This window comes from Hordeum vulgare, chromosome 3H, assembly GCF_904849725.1.
Source record: "Hordeum vulgare subsp. vulgare chromosome 3H, MorexV3_pseudomolecules_assembly, whole genome shotgun sequence".
NCBI classification, from domain to species: domain Eukaryota; kingdom Viridiplantae; phylum Streptophyta; class Magnoliopsida; order Poales; family Poaceae; genus Hordeum; species Hordeum vulgare.
The window spans coordinates 479,231,147-479,254,770 of record NC_058520.1 but is presented as its reverse complement, the minus strand read 5'-3'; positions in this window follow the sequence as shown (position 1 = coordinate 479,254,770).

Genomic DNA, 23,624 nt, shown 5'->3' with positions numbered 1-23,624 from the left:
AGGTTTGCCATTTGTACGGGTTCGGTGACCGCCCTCAAGGGTCCCTTGGTGGAGTCACGACATCTTGCATTGTGCGAGGGCGTGAGGAGATTATGGTGGCCTTAGTGGCATCTTGGGGAGCATTGCGCCTCCACACCGCTCCAACGGATATTAGCATCCGCAAGGGTGTGAACTTCGGGATACATCATCGTCTCCGCGTGCCTCGGTTATATCTTACCCGAACCCTTTACTTATGCACTTTACTTTGTGATAGCCATATTGTTTATTGTCATATATCTTGCTATCACTTAGTTGTTTCTCTTGCTTAACATAAGTTGTTGGTGCACATAAGTGAGCCTAGTTGTTGTAGGTTTTGTGCTTGGCAAATTAAACGTTAGTTTTATTCCGCATTTCTTCAAGCCTAAACCGTAATTATTTTAAAGCGCCTACTCACCCCCCTCTAGGCGACATCCACATCCTTTCAATTGGTATCAGAGCTAGATCTCTCTTTATTACGTTTAACCACCTAGAGAATAAGGATGTCGACTAGGGGTTTAGGATTCACTGACACTCTTAGTTTCGATGGCACAAATTTTGATGTTTGGGTAATTCACATACTTAATAACTTTCGGATCTTGGACCCAAATTTCGAGCGAATTGTAGATATGGGGTTTTCTCCTCCAAAGGATTCTCAAAATATATCTTTAGAGGATGAGAAAAATTCTTATCTCAATGCTCAAGCTTCTAATGTGCTTTTAGATGCTTTGAGCAATGTAGTTATATTTCAACTCATGCCATTCTGGGATGCTCATGAGTTGTGGACAAAGCTTCAAGATAAATATGGTATGTCCAAGATTTGTGGGAATGCTTGTTCTCCCTCCACCTCCAGTCGTGTGGTCTTCTCAACTTCATCTACTTCACCTACATGTGGAGTGCCACAAGGTAATGATATGGTGAGTAGTGGTGATCATTGCCACGATGATAGTGGGTTTATTGTTGATGATCCTTCATCACTATATTATTGCAATGCTTCATCTTTGGGCATTAACACTTCGAGCACTCTAAATGTTTTACATGCTTGTGTTGATAGTCCTTGCATATCATGTAAAAACTGCTTGACTAAATCTCATGATGATATGCTTCCTATATCTTGTTGCCATGATAAAAATGTATATATTTCCTCGAGTTGTTGTGCTAACAATGTAGAGGAAATTCATCACTCCATTGAAAAATATGTGGCCTTGAATGATGCTTCAAGGGATCCTACATCATCATCTATTGTGACTCACTTTTGCCTTATGGCTAAGGCGTCAAAGGTATATCCTACTTTGAATCCCAATATATCTCATGATGATGATGTTGATGATAATGGGGATGAGAATAATGATGAAGAGAGTGATAATATTGCATCGTTAAAAATTAAGGGTGAAATGATTTTTAAATCTCTTTATAAGAATAAACTTGCTTGTTCCAACTTCTTAGAAATCATGTCTATTGCCACCGAGGGCAAGAAATACATTGAGGAGTTGGAAGCTCATCTCGAGGAGCATGAGGCCACCATTGAGACAATGGAAGATCATGAGTGTGAATACGCTAACGAGATTGCTGAGCTATCTCAAGCTCTTGAAAATGAACAAACCACCAAGAAATCTCTTGAGGAAACCTTTGTTATAGAATTATCTAGATTAAATGAATCCCATGATAGATCTCTCGAGGTGGCTAATGATTTTAGAACTAAAACGATAAGCTTGAAGTTGCACATGCTAAACTCATGAGGACTATGAGCACCTCGAAAATGGCTCAAAGGCTATTAAGAGTTCGCTCATCGAACTCACCGAGTCTCATGCTCAACTTGAAGCTTCATATGCTAAAGAGCTTGCCAAGTTGCGTTCTCCTCTTATTGTTAATAATGATGCTTGTGCTACTAATTCTACTTCTTGTGAAGCATCCATTTTAAAGGAGAATGTTGAGCTAAGGGCTCAACTCGAGTTGCTATCTAGCAATTATGGGAAATTGGAAGAACGTCATGTAATGCTCACAAGCTCTCATGATGATCTTCTAGTATCCCATAATGTGCTAAAATTAGCTCATGAGGCTATTACTACCAAGGTAACATCGAGTGAGCCTCATGTGGACATTAGCACTACTTCTAGTCAAAAAGCTATATTGCCATGTGCTAGTCCTCGTAATTCATCTACTCACAATGTTGCTACATCTTGTGATGAATTACTTTCCATGCCTTGTTGCTCTAACAATGAAGCTTATACTTCCTCTAGTACTTGTGTTGATACTAACCATGTAGAGGAAATCAAAGAGCTCAAGGCCCAAGTCACTTCCTTGAAGAAAGACTTGGAAAAGAGTGATGAAGGAATGTCCACACTCAACAATGTCTTGTGTGGGCAAAAATCCCCAAATGAGAAATATGGACTTGGATTGAACTCCAACAAGAAGAATAAGTCCAAAACCTTCAAGAAGAAGGGCCAAGAACAAGTCAAGAATTCGGCCAAGATTATTTGCTTCAAGTGCAAAATTGAAGGGCACCATGTTAGATCTTGCCCACTAAAGAAGAAGCCCCAAAGTCACAAGCAACAAGGGAAGAGGCCACAAGTGCACTCACATACTCAACTACAAGTTTAAGAAAGGCCCCTTCCCAAGAAGACCCAAGCCAACACTCCTCATGTTGAGAAATCAATAGGGAAGAAATTAAAGGGTAGATGTTGCTACTTATGTCGTGAGAAGGGTCACTTCGCTTCTTCTTGCACGAGAGGTAATTTATCCAACCCAATCATTATTGATGATATCTATTCACTTGGGAAGGATAAGGTTGGCAATGTGTTTGCCAAGTTTGTTGGTACTCAAAGTGGTATCACGAAAAGTACCATTTGGGTTGCCAAGCCTATTGTGACTAACCTCTTAGGACCCAACGTGGTTGGGGACCAACAAGCTCAAACTTGATCAATAGGTGTTTGTGGAGGACATTAGAGACTTGGATACATAATGAAGAATTAAGGGGTCTTCATCATTCATATTTTCTCAAGCCAAGTCATTTGGATTATCGAGTTTCTATCTTATATCCAATGTGCCTCCTTACGGTAACTTGTACTTAAACTGTTTACATTGTTAGTTGCTTGCCCCTTTGCATGTTGTGGTTTTGTACCTTGCATGTGTTTGTACATGTTTTGCTTCCAACTTGCCTATGTTGAGTAATCGAGTATGTGAATGTTGGTTTGCATATCAAGTACATGTGAGTCTTGTATTGAGCCTTTTTGCATCTTGTTTGTATCTTTGTTGGCTCTTGTGAGAGATTAATGGATTATCCCATTGTGGGGGAATGATGTGCTTTGCACACCTCACAATCCTATAAATGTGTATACATGGGGAATACCACTTAGGATTGATATTTCAAGATTATCTAGTTACTATGTGGTATGTCTTACTCATGAGAAATTCAAATTATATATGGTCCATTAATTATCTCATGTTGGTTTTAATTTTCCACTTGTTAATATTGTTGGGTTATCACATTATGGGGGAGTAATATGCTATGTGCATATTACAAGCCTAGAGAATGTGTAGATTTGAGGTATTGCCACTTAGTGTTGATATTGTAAATTATCTTGCTCCTAGGTGGCATGTTTGCTCTACAAGTGTCATTTGCTTGCATTTTATGGGTAAAGATGATCTTGGATATATTTGCCATCTACCAATGAGTATCATTTCCAAGATACTTCTTGTCCTTGACAATTGGTATTCCCATCATGTGGTAGGAATTGCTAATCGTCTTTACATTGGATTTTGTGTTTCGTTTGTCTTCCTTGCCTCTTGTTGATCTATTTTAACATGTCTAGTGATTTTATAGATATAGAGAAAGTGATGATCCCATCTTGTGCATTTTGTATTTAAATGCAAATTCTATATAATGCACATTGATATGTCTCAAACGTATCTATTATTTTTGATGATTTCACGTTGTTATCTTGTCAACTTTGGATGTTTTGTTTAACTTTTATATCTTTTTTGGGACTAACTTATTAATTCGGTGCCAAGTGCCAGTTCCTGTTTTTCTGTGTTTTTGACTCTTTTAAGATCTGATTTTGGAACGGAGTCCAAACGGAATAAAATCCCCGAAATATTTTTTTCCAGAATGGAAGAAGATCGGGGGCCTTGAGGGCCAAGGCAGTGGGCCCACAGGGGGCCCACAAGCCCTGTTGTCGCGGCGAGGGGGCGCGACATACAAGCTTGTGGCCCCCCTGGCACTCCCCTTCCCTAGGTCTTTGGCCTATAAATTCCCTAAAAATCCAGAAAAAATCAGGGCATCCACGAGAACACTTTTCCGCCGCCGCAAGCTTCCGTTTCCACGAGATCTCATCTGGAGACCCTTCCTAGTGCCCTGCCGGAGGGGACTTTGGAGTTGGAGGGCTTCTTCATCAACATCATCACCCCTCCAATGACTCGTGACTAGTTCACTCTAGACCTACGGGTCTGTAGTTAGTAGCTACATGGCTTCTTCTCTCTCTTGGATCTTCAATACAAAGTTCTCCATGATCTTCATGGAGATCTATCCGATGTAATCCTCTTTGGCAGTGTGTTTGTCGAGATCCGATGAATTGTGGATTTGTGATCAGATTATCTATGAATTATATTTGAGTCTTTGCTGATTTCTTATATGAATGATTTGATATCCTTGTAAGTCTCTCCGAGTCTTGGGTTTTGTTTGGACAACTAGATCTATGATTCTTGCAATGGGAAAAGTGCTTGGTTTTGGGTTCATACCGTGTGGTGACCTTTCCCAGTGATAGAAGGGGCAGCAAGGCACGCATCGTGTTGTTGCCATCAAGGGTAACAAGATGGGCTTTTATCGTAGATATGAGATTGTCCATCTACATCATGCCATCTTGCTTAAGGCGTTACTCTGTTCTTTTGGACTTAATACACTAGATGCATGCTGGATAGCGGTCGACGTGTGGAGTAATAATAGTAGATGCAGAAAGTATCGGTCTACTTCTTTTGTACGTGATGTCTATAGATATAATCATTGCCTTAGATAACGTCACTACTTTGCGCGGTTCTATCAATTGCTCGACAGTAATTCGTTCACCCACCGTCTACTTGCTTTCATGAGAGAAGCCACTAGTGAACACTACGGCCCCGGGGTCTATTCACACCTATAGTTTCCACTTTTACTTTGCTTGTTTACTCTTTGTTGCTTTCATTTCTCACTTTGCAAACAATCTATAAGGGATTTACAACCCCTTCATAGCGTTGGGTGCAAGCTCTTTGTGTTTGTGCAGGTACTTGTGTCTTGACAAGATGTTCCACTGGTTCGATACCTTGGTTCTCAAAACTGAGGGAAATACTTACCGTCGCTGTGCTACATCACCCTTTCCTCTTCAAGGGAACACCAACGCAAGGATCCAAGGCCGCGGGGAGATCCTTTGCATATTTGCCAAGGAAGTCCCTAAAGGCGTAGCCGTAGCAGCAGGATTCCTGGCGCCGTACCAGGGAAGGTCTGTTGTCGCTGTAGCAGAAGGATTTCTGGCGCCGTTGCCAGGGAGATCAAGTCAAGAATAGTCTCTCTTCAACATGCTGATTTCTGGCGCAAGCAGGAGAAATCAAGTCATCTATCCAAGTAGGTGTCACAAACTCATCTCTTGCATTTACTTTTTTGCCAGTTGCCTCTCGTTTTCCTCTCCCCCACTTCACATTTGCCATTTTCATTTGCCCTTCTCCTTTGCCGTTTTCATTTGCCTTTTTACCGTTTTCCTTTGCCATTTTCTTTTGCCTTTTTGCCGTTTCCCTTTGCCGGTTTTCTTGCTTGCTTGTGTGCTTGTTTGTTGTTGAAGTCATCATGTCTGAAAACACCAAACTTTGCGACTTCTCGAGTACCAATAATAATGATTTTATTAGTACTCCGATTGCTCCGCCACTAGTGCAGAATTGTATGAAATCGATGCAGCTTTGTTGAATCTTGTTATGAAAGAGCAATTCTCTGGCCTTCCTAGTGAAGATGTCGCATCCCATCTCAATACCTTCATTGAGCTTTGCGATATGCAAAAGAAAAGGGATATGGATAATGACGTGATTAAGTTGAAGCTTTTTCCTTTCTCGTTGCGAGATCGCGCAAAAACTTGGTTTTCTTCTTTGCCTAAAAATAGTATCGATTCTTGGGATAAGTGCAAAGATGCTTACATATCCAAGTATTTTCCGCCGGCTAAGATTATCTTCTTACATAACGATATCATGAATTTCAAGAAAATTGATCATGAACACGTTGCACAATCTTGGGAGAGGATGAAGTTAATGATTAGAAATTGTCCCGCTCATGGCTTGAGCTTGTGGATGAGTATACAAATCTTTTATGCTGGTTTAAATTTCGCTTCTCGCAATATCTTGGACTCCGCCTCAGGTGGAACGTTCATGGAAATCACGTTAGGAGACGCTACAAAACTCCTAGACAATATCATGACCAACTACTCTCAGTGGCACACTGAAAGGTCACGTGCTAGCAAAAAGGTACACGCTATAGAAGAAATTAACTCGCTTAGTGCTAAGATGGACGAGTTGATGAATTTGGTTGCTAGTAGAAACGCTCCTTTAGATCCTAATGACATGCCACTATCTTCCTTGATTGAGAGTAGCAACGCTAGTTTGGACATTAACTTTGTTGGTAGGAACAATTTTGGCAACAACAATGCTTTTAGAGGAAACTATGTTCCTAGGCCTTTTCCTAGTAACTCCTCTAACAATTATGGCAATTCCTACAACAACACTTATGGAAATGATATGAAATTACCCTCTGATTTAGAGAGTAATATCAAAGAGTTCATCAACTCTCAAAAGATTTTCAATGCGTCCATAGAGGAAAAACTACTCAAAATTGACGATTTGGCTAAAAGCGTTGATAGGATGTCTTGTGATATTGATGCATTGAAAGTTAGATGTGCTCCTCCCAAGGTCAACTTGGATGAAACTTTGAAAGCTATGCATGTCTCCTTGAATGAGAGCAAAGAAAGAACCGCCCAAATTCGCGCTAGGCATGAATGGTTTAAAAGGGTGCGTTCTAGTGATGCAAATCACAAAAATCTTAAAGTGCTTGGTGTGACTCCTCTTGAATCTTTGTTTTCGCGTGGCAAACCTATTGATGAAGGGGCTGGATATGAATCCACCTTGGTTGAAAAACACCCCAATGATTCGGAGCCCACCTATCTTGATGATAAAGGTGTGGAGAGTGGAGTAGAAGAAATCAATATTTTGGGTAGTAATGAAACTCCCACTTTGGATTTCAAGGAATTCAATTATGATAGTTGCTCCTTGTTTGAATGCATTTCCTTGATGCAATCCATTGCAAACTCTCCATATTCTTATAGCCAAAGCAAAGCCTTTACCGCGCATATCGTAGATGCTATGATGAAATCTCTTGAAGAGAAGCTCGAATTAGAAGTCTCTATACCTAGAAAACTTCAGGATGAGTGGGAACCTACTATCAAAATCAAAATCAAAAACTATGAATGCAATGTTTTGTGTGATTTGGGTGCTAGTGTTCCCGCGATTCCAAAGTCTTTATGTGATGTTCTTGGTTTTCATGAGATTGAAGAGTGTTCTCTTAATTTGCATCTTACGGATTCTACTGTCAAGAAACCCATGGGAAGGATCTATGATGTTCTTATCGTTGCAAATAAGAACTATGTGCCCGTGGATTTCATTGTACTTGACATAGATTGCAATCCTTCATGTCCAATTATTCTTCGTAGACCTATCCTAAGGACTATTGGTGCTATCATCGATATGAAGGAAGGGAATATTAGATTTCAATTTCCCCTAAATAAGGGCATGGAGCATTTTCCTAGAAAGAAAATAATATTTCCTTATGAATCTATGATGAGGGCTACTTATGGTTTGAGAACCAAGGATGACTATACGTGATTCCATCACCTTATGTCTAGCTAAGGGCGTTAAACAATAGCGCTTGTTGGGAGGCAACACAACGAATCTATCATTTTTCTTTCTGTTTTGTGTTTTCCACACTTTCATAATTCTCTTATGATTGTATTTTTTGTGTTTCTTTTTGCGTTTGTGCCAAGCAAAACCGTTATGATTAGTCTTGGGGATGATCGTTTGCTCATGCTGGAAAAGACAGAAACTTTCTGCTCACGAAAATAATTTTTTGTTGTGTCACAATCATCCTTGCTGCACACCTAGAGAGAGAGACATGCACTCACCGTGATTTTGTCGAGCTTCACTTATATCCTTTGGTTAGACAATTCAGCTCACATGTGCTTCACTTATATCTTTTGAGCTAGTTGATTTTGCTCTATGTGCTTCACTTATATCATTTAGAGCACGGCGGTGTGTGGCTTGGTAGTTGATCTATGCTATGAAAGTAGTCTCAAAAGGGGTATTTATCCAAAGGGATACGAAAACTTCCACCTTCATGTGCATTGAATAGTTAGAGAAGTTTGATTCATCTCAACTAGTTTTGAGTTGTGGTTATGGTAATATTGAATTTATATTAGTAAGGTGTTGTGGACCTAGAAATACTTGTGTTGAAGTTAATGATTACCGTAGCATACACGTATGGTGAACCGTTATGTGATGAAGTCTGAGCATGATTAGTCTATTGATTGTCATCCTTTGTGTGGCGGTCGGGATCGCGCGATGGTTTATACGTACCAACCCTTCCCCTGGGAGTATGCGTTGAATGCTTTGTTTCGATTACTAATAAAACTTCTGCAACAAGTATATGAGTTCTTCATGACTAATGTTGAGTCCATGGTTTAGATGCACTTTCACCTTCCACCATCACTATCTTCTTTAGTGCCGTGCAACTTTCGCCGGTGCACAAAACCCACCATTAGCCTCCCTCAAAACAGACACCATACCTACCTACTATGGCTTTTTCAAAGTCATTCCGAGATATATTGCCATGCAACTACCACCATGACATGTGCCACCACGTCTACATTGCCATTGCATGATCGTAAGATAGCTAGCATGATGTTTCCATTAATGTCTATGCCATGCTAGATCATTGTCACGGTACACTACAGATGGCATTCCATATAGAGTCATCGTTGCTCTAAATTTTGAGTTGTAAGTGTGATGATCATCATTGATGGAGCATTGTCCCATGTGAGAAAATAAAAGAGACCAGGGAAGCCCATATACAAAAAGAGGCCAAAGATGCCCACCAAAAAAAAAAGAGGCCAAAGAGCCCATACAAAAAAAATAAGAGAAAAACAGAGAAGGGACAACGCTACCACCTTTCCACACTTGTGCGTATTCAGCACCATGATCTTCATGATTGAGAGTCTCTCGTTTTGTCACCACCATATAGCTAGTGGGAAATTTTCATTATATAACTTGGCTTGTATATTCCAATGATAGGCTTCCTCAAAATTGCCTTAGGTCTTCGTGAGCAAGCAAGTTGGATGCACACCCACTAGTTTTCTTTAAGAGCTTTCACATACTCTTAGCTCTAGTGCATCATTTGTATGGCAATCCCTACTCATTCACGTTGATATCTATTGATGAGCATCTCCATAGCTCATTGATATGCCTAGTCAATGTGACCATCTTCTCATTGTTTGTCTTGCAACCTCCACCACACTCCACACCACTTATAGTGCTAAAACCATGGCTCACGCTCATGTATTGCGTGAGAGTTGAAAAGGTTTGAGAAAGTAAAGGTGTGAAAACAATTACTTGGCCAATACCGGGGTTGTGCATGATTTAAATTCGTTGTGCAATGATGATAGAGCATAGCCAGACTATATGATTTTGTAGGGTTAACTTTCTTTTGGCCTTGTTATTTTGAAAGTTCATGATTACCTTGCTAGTTTGCTTGAATTATTATTGTCTCCACGTCAATAGCAAACTATTGTTTTGAATCTAATGGATCTGAACATTCACGTCACATAAGAGGAGTTACAAAGGACATCTATGTTAGACAGCATGAAAGCATCAAAAATTCATTCTTTATCACTTCCCTACTCGAGGACGAGCAGGAGTTAAGCTTGGGGATGCTTGATACGTCTCAAACGTATCCATAATTTTTTATGGTTTCACGTTGTTATCTTGTCAACTTTGGATGTTTTGTTTACCTTTTATATTTTTTTTGGGACTAACTTATTAATTCAGTGCCAAGTGCGAGTTCCTATTTTTTCTGTGTTTTTGACTCTTTTCAGATCTGATTTTGGAACGGAGTCCAAACGGAATAAAATCCCCGAAATAAATTTTTCCAGAACGGAAGAAGATCGATAGGCTTGAGGGCCAAGGCAGTGGGCCCACAGGGGGCCCACAAGCCCTGTTGCCGCGGCCAGGGGGCCGCGGCAACCAAGCTTGTGGCCCCCCTGGCACTCCCCTGCCCTAGGTCTTTGGCCTATAAATTCCCCCAAAATCCAGAAAATATCAGGGCATCCACGAAAACACTTTTCCGCCGCTGCAAGCTTCCGTTTCCGCGAGATCTCATCAGGAGACTGATACGTCTCAAACGTATCTATAATATTTGATGGTTTCACGTTGTTATCTTGTCTTCTTTGGTTGTTTTATGTACCTTTTATATCTTTTTTGGGACTAACTTGTTAATTCAGTGCCAAGTGTCAGTTCCTGTTTTTTCCATGTTTTTGCCTCTTTTCAGATCTGATTTTGGAACGGAGTCCAAATGAAAGAAAAACCCAAAATGATTTTTTCCCGAACGGAAGAAGACCAGGGGGCTTTTGGGCCAAGCTAGGTGGGCTCCAGGGAGCCCACAAGCCCCCACTCTGCCACCAGGGGAGGCAGCGGTGGGCAGGCTTGTGGCCTCCCTGGCCGCCCCCTGACCAAGGTCTTTGGCCTATAAATTCCCAAATATTCCGCAAAAATCAGGGGAGCCTCTAAAATACTTTTCCACCGCCGCAAGCTTCCATTTCCGCGAGATCTCATCTGGAGACCCTTCCCGGCGCCCTGCCACACGGGACTTTGGAGTTGGAGGGCTTCTTCATCATCATCATCGCCCCTCCAATGACTCGTGAGTAGTTCACTTCAGACCTACGCGGGTCCGTAGTTAGTAGCTATAGATGGCTTCTTCTCTCTCTTGGATCTTCAATACAAAGTTCTCCATTATCTTCATGGAGATCTATCCGATGTAATCTTCTTTGGCAGTGTGTTTGTCAAGATCCGATGAATGGTGGATTTGTGATTAGATTATCTATGATATATATTTGAGTCTTTGCTGATTTCTTATAAGCATGATTTGATATCCTTGTATGTCTCTCCGAGTCTTGGGTTTTGTTTGGCCAACTAGATCTTTGATTCTTGCAATGGGAGAAGTGCTTGGTTTTGGGTTCTACCATGTGGTGACCTTTCCCAGTGATAGTAGGGGCAGCAAGGCACACATCAAGTAGTTGCCATCAAGGGTAACAAGATGGGGCTTTTATCATTGGTTTTAGATTATCCCTCTACATCATGTCATCTTGCTTAAGGCGTTACTCTGTTCTTATGCACTTAATACACTAGATGCATGTTGGATAGCGGTCGACATGTGGAGTAATAGTAGTAGATGCAGACAGTATCGGTCTACTTGTTTTGGACGTGATGCCTATAGAAATAATCATTGCATAGATATCATCACGACTTTGCGTGGTTCTATCAATTGCTCGACAGTAATTTGTTCACCCACCGTCTACTTTCTTTCATGAGATAAGCCACTAGTAAACACTACGGCCCCCGGGTCTATTCACATCCATCGTTTACACCTCCGCTTTTACTTTGCTTTGTTACTTTGTTGCTTTCAGTTCTCACTTGGCAAACAATCTATAAGGGATTGACAACCCCTTCACAGCGTTGGGAGCAAGCTTTTGTGTTTGTGCAGGATCTTGAGATACTCGTCCATCGAATTGATACCTTGGTTCTCAAACTGAGGGAAATACTTACCACCACTGTGCTACATCACCCTTTCCGCTTCGAGGGAACACCAACGCAAGGCTCCAAGGCCACGGGGGATATCCTTTGCATACTTGCCTAGGAAGTCTCTTAAGGCGTAGCCACAGCAGAAAGATCAAGCCAAGTATTCTCCCATCGACGTGCTTATTTCTGGCGCCGTGGAAGGTCTTTTGTTGCAGTTGCAGAAGTATTTCTGGCGCCATCGCCAGGGATACACAGCAAACATCAGAAGTATTTCTGGCACCGTTGCCGGCGAGGAGAAATCAAGATCTATCCAAGTAGGTCTCAGAAACTCTTCTCTTGCATTTACTTTTGTTGCGAGTTTCTTCTCGTTTTCCTTTCCCCCACTTCACATTTGCCGTTTTCATTCGCCTTTCGCCTTCGCCGTTTTCTTTTGCCTTTGCCGGTTTCCTTGCTTGCTTGTGTGCTTGTTTGTTTGTTGAAGTCCTCATGGCTGAAAACACCAAACTTTGCGACTTCTCGAGCACTAATAATAATGATTTTAGTAGTACTCCGATTGCTCCCGCCACTAGGGTGGAATCGTATGAAATCAACGCAGCTTTTGTTGAATCTTCTTATGAAAGAGCAATTCTCTGGCCTTCCTTGTGAAGATGCCGCATCCCATCTCAATACCTTCATTGAGCTTTATGATATGCAAAAGAAAATAGATGTGGATAATGACGTGATTAAGTTGAAATTGTTTCCTTTCTCGTTGTGAGATCACGCAAAAACTTGGTTTTCTTCTTTGCCTAAAAATAGTATTGATTCTTGGGATAAGTGCAAAGATGCTTACATATCCAAGTATTTTCCGTCGGCTAAGATCATCTCCTTACGTAACGATATCATGAATTTCAAGCAACTTCATCATGAACACGTTGCACAATCTTGGGAGAGGATGAAGCTTATGATTAGAAATTGTCCCGCTCATGGCTTGAGTTTGTGGATGATTATACAAATCTTTTACGCTGGCTTGAATTTCGCTTCTCGCAATATCTTGGACTCCTCCTCAGGTGGAACGTTCATGGAAATCACGTTAGGAGACGCTACAAAACTCCTAGACAATATCATGACCAACTACTCTCATTGGCACACTGAAAGGTCGCCTGCTAGCAAAAAGGTGCACGCTATAGAAGAGATTAACTCGCTTAGTGCTAAGATGGACGAGTTGATGAATTTGGTTGCTAGTAGAAACGCTACCGTAGATCCTAATGACACGCCACTATTCTCTTTGATTGAGAATAGCAACGCTAGTTTGGACGTGAATTTTGTTGGTAGGAACAATTTTGGCAACAACAATGCTTTTAGAGGAAACTATGTTCCTAGGCCTTTTCCTAGTAACTCCTCTAACAATTATGGCAATTTCTACGGCAACACTTATGGAAATCACAACAAATTACCCTCTGATTTAGAGAGTAATATCAAAGAGTTCATCAACTCTCAAAAGATTTTCAATGCGTCCATAGAGGAAAAACTACTCAAAATAGATGATTTGGCTAAGAGCGTGGATAGGATGTCTTGTGATATTGATGCTTTGAAAGTTAGATGCGCTCCTCCCAAGGTCAACTTGGATGAAACTTTGAAAGCTGTGCGTATCTCCATGAATGAGAGCAAAGAAAGAACCTCCCAAATTTGCGCTAGACATGAATGGTTTAAAAGGGTGCGTTCTAGTGATGTAAATCACGAAGATCTTAAAGTGCTTGGTGTGTCTCCTCTTGAATCTTTGTTTTCGCGTGTCAAACCTACTTATGGAGGGGCAGGATATGAATCCACTTTGGTTGAAAAACGCCCCAATCATTCGGAGTCCACCTATCTTGATGATAAAGGTGTCGAGAGTGGAGTAGAAGAAGTCAAAATTTTGGGTACTAATGAAACTCCCACTTTGGATTTCAAGGAATTCAATTATGATAATTGCTCCTTGTTTGAATGAATTTCTTTGATGCAATCCATTGCAAATCTCCACATGCTTATAGCCAAAGCAAAGCCTTTACCGCGCATATCCTAGATGCTATGATGAAATCTCTTGAAGAGAAGCTCGAACTAGAAGTCTCTATACCTAGAAAACTTCATGATGAGTGGGAACCTACTATCAAAATCAAGATCAAAAACTATGAGTGCAATGCTTTGTGTGATTTGGGTGCTAGTGTTTCCGCGATTCCAAAGTCTTTATGTGATATTCTTGGTTTTCATGAGATTGAAGAGTGTTCTCTTAATTTGCATCTTGCGGATTCTACTATCAAGAAACCCATGGGGAGGATCGATGATGTTCTTATTGTTGCAAATAAGAACTATGTACCCCGTGGATTTCATTGTACTTGGCCTAGATTGCAATCCTTCATGTCCCATTATTCTTGGTAGACCTTTCCTAAGGACTATTGGTGCTATCATCGATATGAAGGAAGGGAATATTAGATTTCAATTTCCTTTAAAGAAGGGCATGGAGAACTTTCCTAGAAATAAAATAAGATTGCCTTATGAATCTATGATGAGGGCTACCTATCGTTTGAGCACCAAAGATGACTATACGTGATTCCATCACTTTCGCCTAGCTAAGGGCGTTAAACAAAAGCGCTTGTTGGGAGGCAACCCAACGAATCTATCATTTTTCTTTCTGTTTTATGCTTTCCACACTTTCATATTCTGTTATGATTGTGTTTTTTGTGTTTCTTTTTTGCGTTTGTGCCAAGCAAAACCGTTATGATTAGTCTTGGGGATGATCGTTTGGTAATGCTGGAAAAGACAGAAACTTTCTGCTCACGAAAAGAATTTTCATTTTTTCTGAAGAGCTTTTGAGTTGATTCTTTTTGCTGCTGATTGGTACGCAAATTCTTCAGACTGTCGTAAGTTTTCAGAATTTGTGAAGTACCAGAGGTATACGAAATATACAGATTGCTACAGACTGGTCTGCTGTTAAGGGATTCTGTTTTTTGTTGTGTTGGTTGCTTATTTTGATGAAACTATCGATAGTATCCGGGGGTATTAGCCATGGAAGATTGAAATTACAGTAACCCAACATCAGCACAAGTATAATTTAAGTTTGCTACAGTACCTAAGGAAGTGGTGGTCTGCTTTCTTGTACTAATGTTATCACGAGTTTCTGTTTAAGTTTTGTGTTGTGAAGTTTTCAAGTTTTGGGTGAAGTTCTTATGGACAAAGAGATAAAGTGTGGCAAGAGCTCAAGCTTGGGGATGCCCAAGGCACCCCAAGAGATTCAAGGATTCCATAAAAGCCTAAGATCGGGGATGCCTCGGGAAGGCATCCCCTCTCTCGTCATCAATCCATCGGTAACGTTACTTGGGGCTATATTTTTATTCACCACATGTTATGTGTTTTTGCTTGGAGCGTCTTGTATCGTAGGAGTCTTTTATTTTTGTTATCTCACAATCATCCTTGCTGCACACCTAGAGAGAGAGACATGCACACACCGTGATTTTGTCGAGCTTCACTTATATCCTTTGGTAGACAATTCAGCTCACATGTGCTTCACTTATATCTTTTGAGCTAGATACTTTTGATCTGTGTGCTTCACTTATATCTTTTAGAGCACAGCAGTGCGTGGCTTGGTAGTTGATCTATGCTTTGAAAGTAGTCTCAAAAGGGATAGTTATCCAAAGGGATACAAAAACTTCCACCTTCATGTGCATTGAATAGTAAGAGAAGTTTGATTCATCTCGATTAGTTTTGAGTTGTGGTTATGGTAATATTAAAGTCCTGCTAGTAAGGTGTTGTGGATCTAGAAATAGTTGTGTTGAGGTTAGTGATTCCTGTAGCATGCACGTATGGTGAACCGCTATGTGATGAAATCTGATCATCCTTTGTGTGGCGGTCGGGATCGCGCGATGGTTTATACCTACCAACCCTTCCCCTAGGAGTATGTGTTGAATGCTTTGTTTCGATTACTAATAAAACTTTTGCAACAAGTATATGAGTTCTTCATGACTAATGTTGATTCCATGGTTTAGATGCACTTTCACCTTCCACCATCACTATCTTCTTAGTGTCGTGCAACTTTCGCCGGTGCACAAAACCCACCATTAGCCTCCCTCAAAACAGCCATCATACCTACCTATTATGGATTTTTCAAAGTCATTCCGAGATATATTGCCATGCAACTACCACCATGACATGTGCCACCACGTCTAATTTGCCTTTGTACGATCGTAAGATAGCTAGCAAGATGTTTCCATTGATGTCTATGCCATGCTAGATCATTGCCACGGTACACTACCGAAGGCATTCCATATAGAGTCATCATTACTCTAAGTTTTGAGTTAAAAGTGTGATGATCATCATTAATGGAGCATTGTCCCATGTGAGGAAATAAAAGATGCCAACGAAGCCCACAAAAAAAGAGGCCAAAGATCCCACCAAATTAAAAAAAATGAGAGAAAAAGAGAGAAGGGACAATGCTACCACCTTTCCACACTTGTGCATATTAAGCACCATGATCTTCATGATTGAAAGTCTCTCGTTTTGTCACCACCATATAGCTAGTGGGAAATTTTCATTATATAACTTGGCTTGTATATTCCAATGATAGGCATCCCCAAAATTGCCTTAGGTCTTCGTGAGCAAGCAAGTTGGATGCACACCCACTAGTTTTCTTTAAGAGCTTTCACATACTCATAGCTCTAGTGCATCATTTGTATGGAAATCCCTACTCATTCACATTGATATCTATTTATGAGCATCTCCACAGTTCAATGATATTCCTAGTTAATGTGAATATCTTCTCCTTTTTTGCCTTGCAACCTCCACTACAGTCCACACCATCTATAGTGCTATAACCATGGCTCACTCTCATGTATTGCGTGAGAGTTGAAAAGGTTTGAGAAAGTAAAAGTGTGAAACAATTACTTGGCCAATACCGGGGTTGTGCATAACTTAAATTCATTGTGCAATGATGATAGAGCATAGCCATACTATATGCTTTTGTAGGGATAACTTTCTTTTGGCCTTGTTATTTTGAAAGTTCATAATTACTCTGCTAGTTTGCTTGAATTATTATTGTTTCCACGTCAGTAGAAAACTATTGTTTTGAATCTAATGGATCTCAACATTCACGTCACATAAGAGGAATTACAAAGGACACCTATGCTAGGTAGCATGAAAGCATCAAAAAATCATTCTTATCACTTCCCTACTCGAGGACGAGAAGGAGTTAAGCTTGGGGATGCTTGATACGTATCAAACGTATCTATATTTTTTGATGGTTTCACCCTGTTATCTTGTCTTCTTTGGTTGTTTTATGTACCTTTTATATCTTTTTTGGGACTAACGTATTAATTCAGTGCCAAGTGCCAGTTCCTGTTTTTCTGTGTTTTTGACTCTTTTCGGATCTGATTTTGGAACGGAGTCCAAAGGGAAGAAAAACCCCGAAATGATTTTTTCCTAAACGGAAGAAGACCAGGGGGCTTTTGGGCCAACCAGGTGGGCTCCAGGGAGCCCACAAGCCCCCACTCCGCCACCAGGGGGAGGCGGCGGTGGGCAGGCTTGTGGCCTCCCTGGCCGCCCCCTGACCTAGGTCTTTGGCCTATAAATTCCCAAATATTCCGCAAAAAATCAGGGGAGCCTCGAAAATACTTTTCCGCCACCGCAAGCTTCCGTTTCCACGAGATCTCATCTGGAGACCCTTCCTGGCGCCCTGCCGGAGGAGTCTTTGGAGTTGGAGGGCTTCTTCATCATCATCATCGCCCCTCCAATGACTCGTGAGTAGTTCACTTCAGACCTACGGGTCCGTAGTTAGTAGCTAGATGGCTTCTTCTCTCTCTTGGATCTTCAATACAAAGTTCTCCATGATCTTCATGGAGATCTATCCGATGTAATCTTCTTTGGCGGTGTGTTTGTCGAGATCCGATGAATTGTGGATTTGTGATTAGATTATCTATGATATATATTTGAGTCTTTGATGATTTCTTATATGCATGATTTGATATCCTTGTAAGTCTCTCCGAGTCTTGGGTTTTGTTTGGCCAATTAGATCTTTGATTCTTGCAATGGGAGAAGTGCTTGGTTTTGGGTTCTACCATGTGGTGACCTTTCCCAGTGACAGCAGGGGCGGCAAGGCACACATCAAGTAGTTTCCATCAAGTTATTTTTCCAGAACGGAAGAAGATTGGGAGGCTTGAGGGCCAAAGCAGGGGGCCCACAGGGAGCCCACAAGCCCTGTTGCCGCGGCCAGGGGGGCCGCGGCAACCAGGCTTGTGGCCTCCCTGGCGCTCCCCTGCCCTAGCTCTTTGGCCTATAAATTCCCTAAAAATCTAGTAAAAATTAGGGCATCCACGAAAACACTTTTCCGCCGCCGCAAACTTCCGTTTCCGCAAGATCTCATCTGGAGACCCTTCCCGGTGCCCTGCCGGAGGGGACTTTGGAGTTGGAGGGCTTCTACATCAACATCATCGCCTCTCCAATGACTTGTGAGTAGTCCACTTCAGACCTACGGTTCCGTAGTTAGTAGCTAGATGGCTTCTTCTCTCTCTTGGATCTTCAATACAAAGTTCTCCATGATCTTCATGGAGATCTATCCAATGTAATCCTCTTTGGCGGTGTCTTTGTCGAGATCCGATGAATTGTGGATTTGTGATCAGATTATCTATGAATTATAATTGAGTCTTTGCTGATTTATTATATGCATGATTTGATATCCTTGTAAGTCTCTCCGAGTCTTGGGCTTTGTTTGGCCAACTAGATCTATGATTCTTGCAATGGGAGAAGTGCTTGGTTTTGGGTTCATACCGTGTGGTGACCTTTCCCAGTGACAAAAGGGGCAGCAAGGCACGCATCGTGTTGTTGCCATCAAGGGTAACAAGATGGGATTTTATCGTAGATATGAGATTGTCCATCTACATCATGTCATCTTGCTTAAGGTGTTACTCTGTTCTTTTGGACTTAATACACTAGATGCATGCTGGATAGCGGTCGACGTGTGGAGTAATAGTAGTAGATGCAGAAAGTATCGGTCTACTTGTTTTGGACGTGATGCCTATAGATATAATCATTGCCTTAGATAACGTCACGACTTTGCGTGGTTCTATCAATTGCTCGACAGTAATTCGTTCACCCACCGTCTACTTGCTTTCATGAGAGAAGCCACTAGTGAACACTACGGCCCCCGGGTCTATTCACACCTATCGTTTCCACTTTCACTTTTACTTTGCTTGTTTACTCTTTGTTGCTTTCAGTTCTCACTTTGCAAACAATCTATAAGGGATTGACAACCCCTTCATAGCGTTGGGTGCAAGCTCTTTGTGTTTGTGCAGGTACTTGTGTCTTGACAAGATGTTCCACTGGTTCGATACCTTGGTTCTCAAAACTGAGGGAAATACTTACCGTCGCTGTGCTACATCACCCTTTCCTCTTCAAGGGAACACCAACGCAAGGATCCAAGGCCGCGGGGAGATCCTTTGCATATTTGCCAAGGAAGTCCCTAAAGGCGTAGCCGTAGCAGCAGGATTCCTGGCGCCGTACCAGGGAAGGTCTGTTGTCGCTGTAGCAGAAGGATTTCTGGCGCCGTTGCCAGGGAGATCAAGTCAAGAATAGTCTCTCTTCAACATGCTGATTTCTGGCGCAAGCAGGAGAAATCAAGTCATCTATCCAAGTAGGTGTCACAAACTCATCTCTTGCATTTACTTTTTTGCCAGTTGCCTCTCGTTTTCCTCTCCCCCACTTCACATTTGCCATTTTCATTTGCCCTTCTCCTTTGCCGTTTTCATTTGCCTTTTTACCGTTTTCCTTTGCCATTTTCTTTTGCCTTTTTGCCGTTTCCCTTTGCCGGTTTTCTTGCTTGCTTGTGTGCTTGTTTGTTGTTGAAGTCATCATGTCTGAAAACACCAAACTTTGCGACTTCTCGAGTACCAATAATAATGATTTTATTAGTACTCCGATTGCTCCGCCACTAGTGCAGAATTGTATGAAATCGATGCAGCTTTGTTGAATCTTGTTATGAAAGAGCAATTCTCTGGCCTTCCTAGTGAAGATGTCGCATCCCATCTCAATACCTTCATTGAGCTTTGCGATATGCAAAAGAAAAGGGATATGGATAATGACGTGATTAAGTTGAAGCTTTTTCCTTTCTCGTTGCGAGATCGCGCAAAAACTTGGTTTTCTTCTTTGCCTAAAAATAGTATCGATTCTTGGGATAAGTGCAAAGATGCTTACATATCCAAGTATTTTCCGCCGGCTAAGATTATCTTCTTACATAACGATATCATGAATTTCAAGAAAATTGATCATGAACACGTTGCACAATCTTGGGAGAGGATGAAGTTAATGATTAGAAATTGTCCCGCTCATGGCTTGAGCTTGTGGATGAGTATACAAATCTTTTATGCTGGTTTAAATTTCGCTTCTCGCAATATCTTGGACTCCGCCTCAGGTGGAACGTTCATGGAAATCACGTTAGGAGACGCTACAAAACTCCTAGACAATATCATGACCAACTACTCTCAGTGGCACACTGAAAGGTCACGTGCTAGCAAAAAGGTACACGCTATAGAAGAAATTAACTCGCTTAGTGCTAAGATGGACGAGTTGATGAATTTGGTTGCTAGTAGAAACGCTCCTTTAGATCCTAATGACATGCCACTATCTTCCTTGATTGAGAGTAGCAACGCTAGTTTGGACATTAACTTTGTTGGTAGGAACAATTTTGGCAACAACAATGCTTTTAGAGGAAACTATGTTCCTAGGCCTTTTCCTAGTAACTCCTCTAACAATTATGGCAATTCCTACAACAACACTTATGGAAATGATATGAAATTACCCTCTGATTTAGAGAGTAATATCAAAGAGTTCATCAACTCTCAAAAGATTTTCAATGCGTCCATAGAGGAAAAACTACTCAAAATTGACGATTTGGCTAAAAGCGGTTATAGGATGTCTTGTGATATTGATGCATTGAAAGTTAGATGTGCTCCTCCCAAGGTCAACTTGGATGAAACTTTGAAAGCTATGCATGTCTCCTTGAATGAGAGCAAAGAAAGAACCGCCCAAATTCGCGCTAGGCATGAATGGTTTAAAAGGGTGCGTTCTAGTGATGCAAATCACAAAAATCTTAAAGTGCTTGGTGTGACTCCTCTTGAATCTTTGTTTTCGCGTGGCAAACCTATTGATGAAGGGGCTGGATATGAATCCACCTTGGTTGAAAAACACCCCAATGATTCGGAGCCCACCTATCTTGATGATAAAGGTGTGGAGAGTGGAGTAGAAGAAATCAATATTTTGGGTAGTAATGAAACTCCCACTTTGGATTTCAAGGAATTCAATTATGATAGTTGCTCCTTGTTTGAATGCATTTCCTTGATGCAATCCATTGCAAACTCTCCATATTCTTATAGCCAAAGCAAAGCCTTTACCGCGCATATCGTAGATGCTATGATGAAATCTCTTGAAGAGAAGCTCGAATTAGAAGTCTCTATACCTAGAAAACTTCAGGATGAGTGGGAACCTACTATCAAAATCAAAATCAAAAACTATGAATGCAATGTTTTGTGTGATTTGGGTGCTAGTGTTCCCGCGATTCCAAAGTCTTTATGTGATGTTCTTGGTTTTCATGAGATTGAAGAGTGTTCTCTTAATTTGCATCTTACGGATTCTACTGTCAAGAAACCCATGGGAAGGATCTATGATGTTCTTATCGTTGCAAATAAGAACTATGTGCCCGTGGATTTCATTGTACTTGACATAGATTGCAATCCTTCATGTCCAATTATTCTTCGTAGACCTATCCTAAGGACTATTGGTGCTATCATCGATATGAAGGAAGGGAATATTAGATTTCAATTTCCCCTAAATAAGGGCATGGAGCATTTTCCTAGAAAGAAAATAATATTTCCTTATGAATCTATGATGAGGGCTACTTATGGTTTGAGAACCAAGGATGACTATACGTGATTCCATCACCTTATGTCTAGCTAAGGGCGTTAAACAATAGCGCTTGTTGGGAGGCAACACAACGAATCTATCATTTTTCTTTCTGTTTTGTGTTTTCCACACTTTCATAATTCTCTTATGATTGTATTTTTTGTGTTTCTTTTTGCGTTTGTGCCAAGCAAAACCGTTATGATTAGTCTTGGGGATGATCGTTTGCTCATGCTGGAAAAGAAAGAAACTTTCTGCTCACGAAAATAATTTTTTGTTGTGTCACAATCATCCTTGCTGCACACCTAGAGAGAGAGACATGCACTCACCGTGATTTTGTCGAGCTTCACTTATATCCTTTGGTTAGACAATTCAGCTCACATGTGCTTCACTTATATCTTTTGAGCTAGTTGATTTTGCTCTATGTGCTTCACTTATATCATTTAGAGCACGGCGGTGTGTGGCTTGGTAGTTGATCTATGCTATGAAAGTAGTCTCAAAAGGGGTATTTATCCAAAGGGATACGAAAACTTCCACCTTCATGTGCATTGAATAGTTAGAGAAGTTTGATTCATCTCAACTAGTTTTGAGTTGTGGTTATGGTAATATTGAATTTATATTAGTAAGGTGTTGTGGACCTAGAAATACTTGTGTTGAAGTTAATGATTACCGTAGCATACACGTATGGTGAACCGTTATGTGATGAAGTCTGAGCATGATTAGTCTATTGATTGTCATCCTTTGTGTGGCGGTCGGGATCGCGCGATGGTTTATACGTACCAACCCTTCCCCTGGGAGTATGCGTTGAATGCTTTGTTTCGATTACTAATAAAACTTCTGCAACAAGTATATGAGTTCTTCATGACTAATGTTGAGTCCATGGTTTAGATGCACTTTCACCTTCCACCATCACTATCTTCTTTAGTGCCGTGCAACTTTCGCCGGTGCACAAAACCCACCATTAGCCTCCCTCAAAACAGACACCATACCTACCTACTATGGCTTTTTCAAAGTCATTCCGAGATATATTGCCATGCAACTACCACCATGACATGTGCCACCACGTCTACATTGCCATTGCATGATCGTAAGATAGCTAGCATGATGTTTCCATTAATGTCTATGCCATGCTAGATCATTGTCACGGTACACTACAGATGGCATTCCATATAGAGTCATCGTTGCTCTAAATTTTGAGTTGTAAGTGTGATGATCATCATTGATGGAGCATTGTCCCATGTGAGAAAATAAAAGAGACCAGGGAAGCCCATATACAAAAAGAGGCCAAAGATGCCCACCAAAAAAAAAAGAGGCCAAAGAGCCCATACAAAAAAAATAAGAGAAAAACAGAGAAGGGACAACGCTACCACCTTTCCACACTTGTGCGTATTCAGCACCATGATCTTCATGATTGAGAGTCTCTCGTTTTGTCACCACCATATAGCTAGTGGGAAATTTTCATTATATAACTTGGCTTGTATATTCCAATGATAGGCTTCCTCAAAATTGCCTTAGGTCTTCGTGAGCAAGCAAGTTGGATGCACACCCACTAGTTTTCTTTAAGAGCTTTCACATACTCTTAGCTCTAGTGCATCATTTGTATGGCAATCCCTACTCATTCACGTTGATATCTATTGATGAGCATCTCCATAGCTCATTGATATGCCTAGTCAATGTGACCATCTTCTCATTGTTTGTCTTGCAACCTCCACCACACTCCACACCACTTATAGTGCTAAAACCATGGCTCACGCTCATGTATTGCGTGAGAGTTGAAAAGGTTTGAGAAAGTAAAGGTGTGAAAACAATTACTTGGCCAATACCGGGGTTGTGCATGATTTAAATTCGTTGTGCAATGATGATAGAGCATA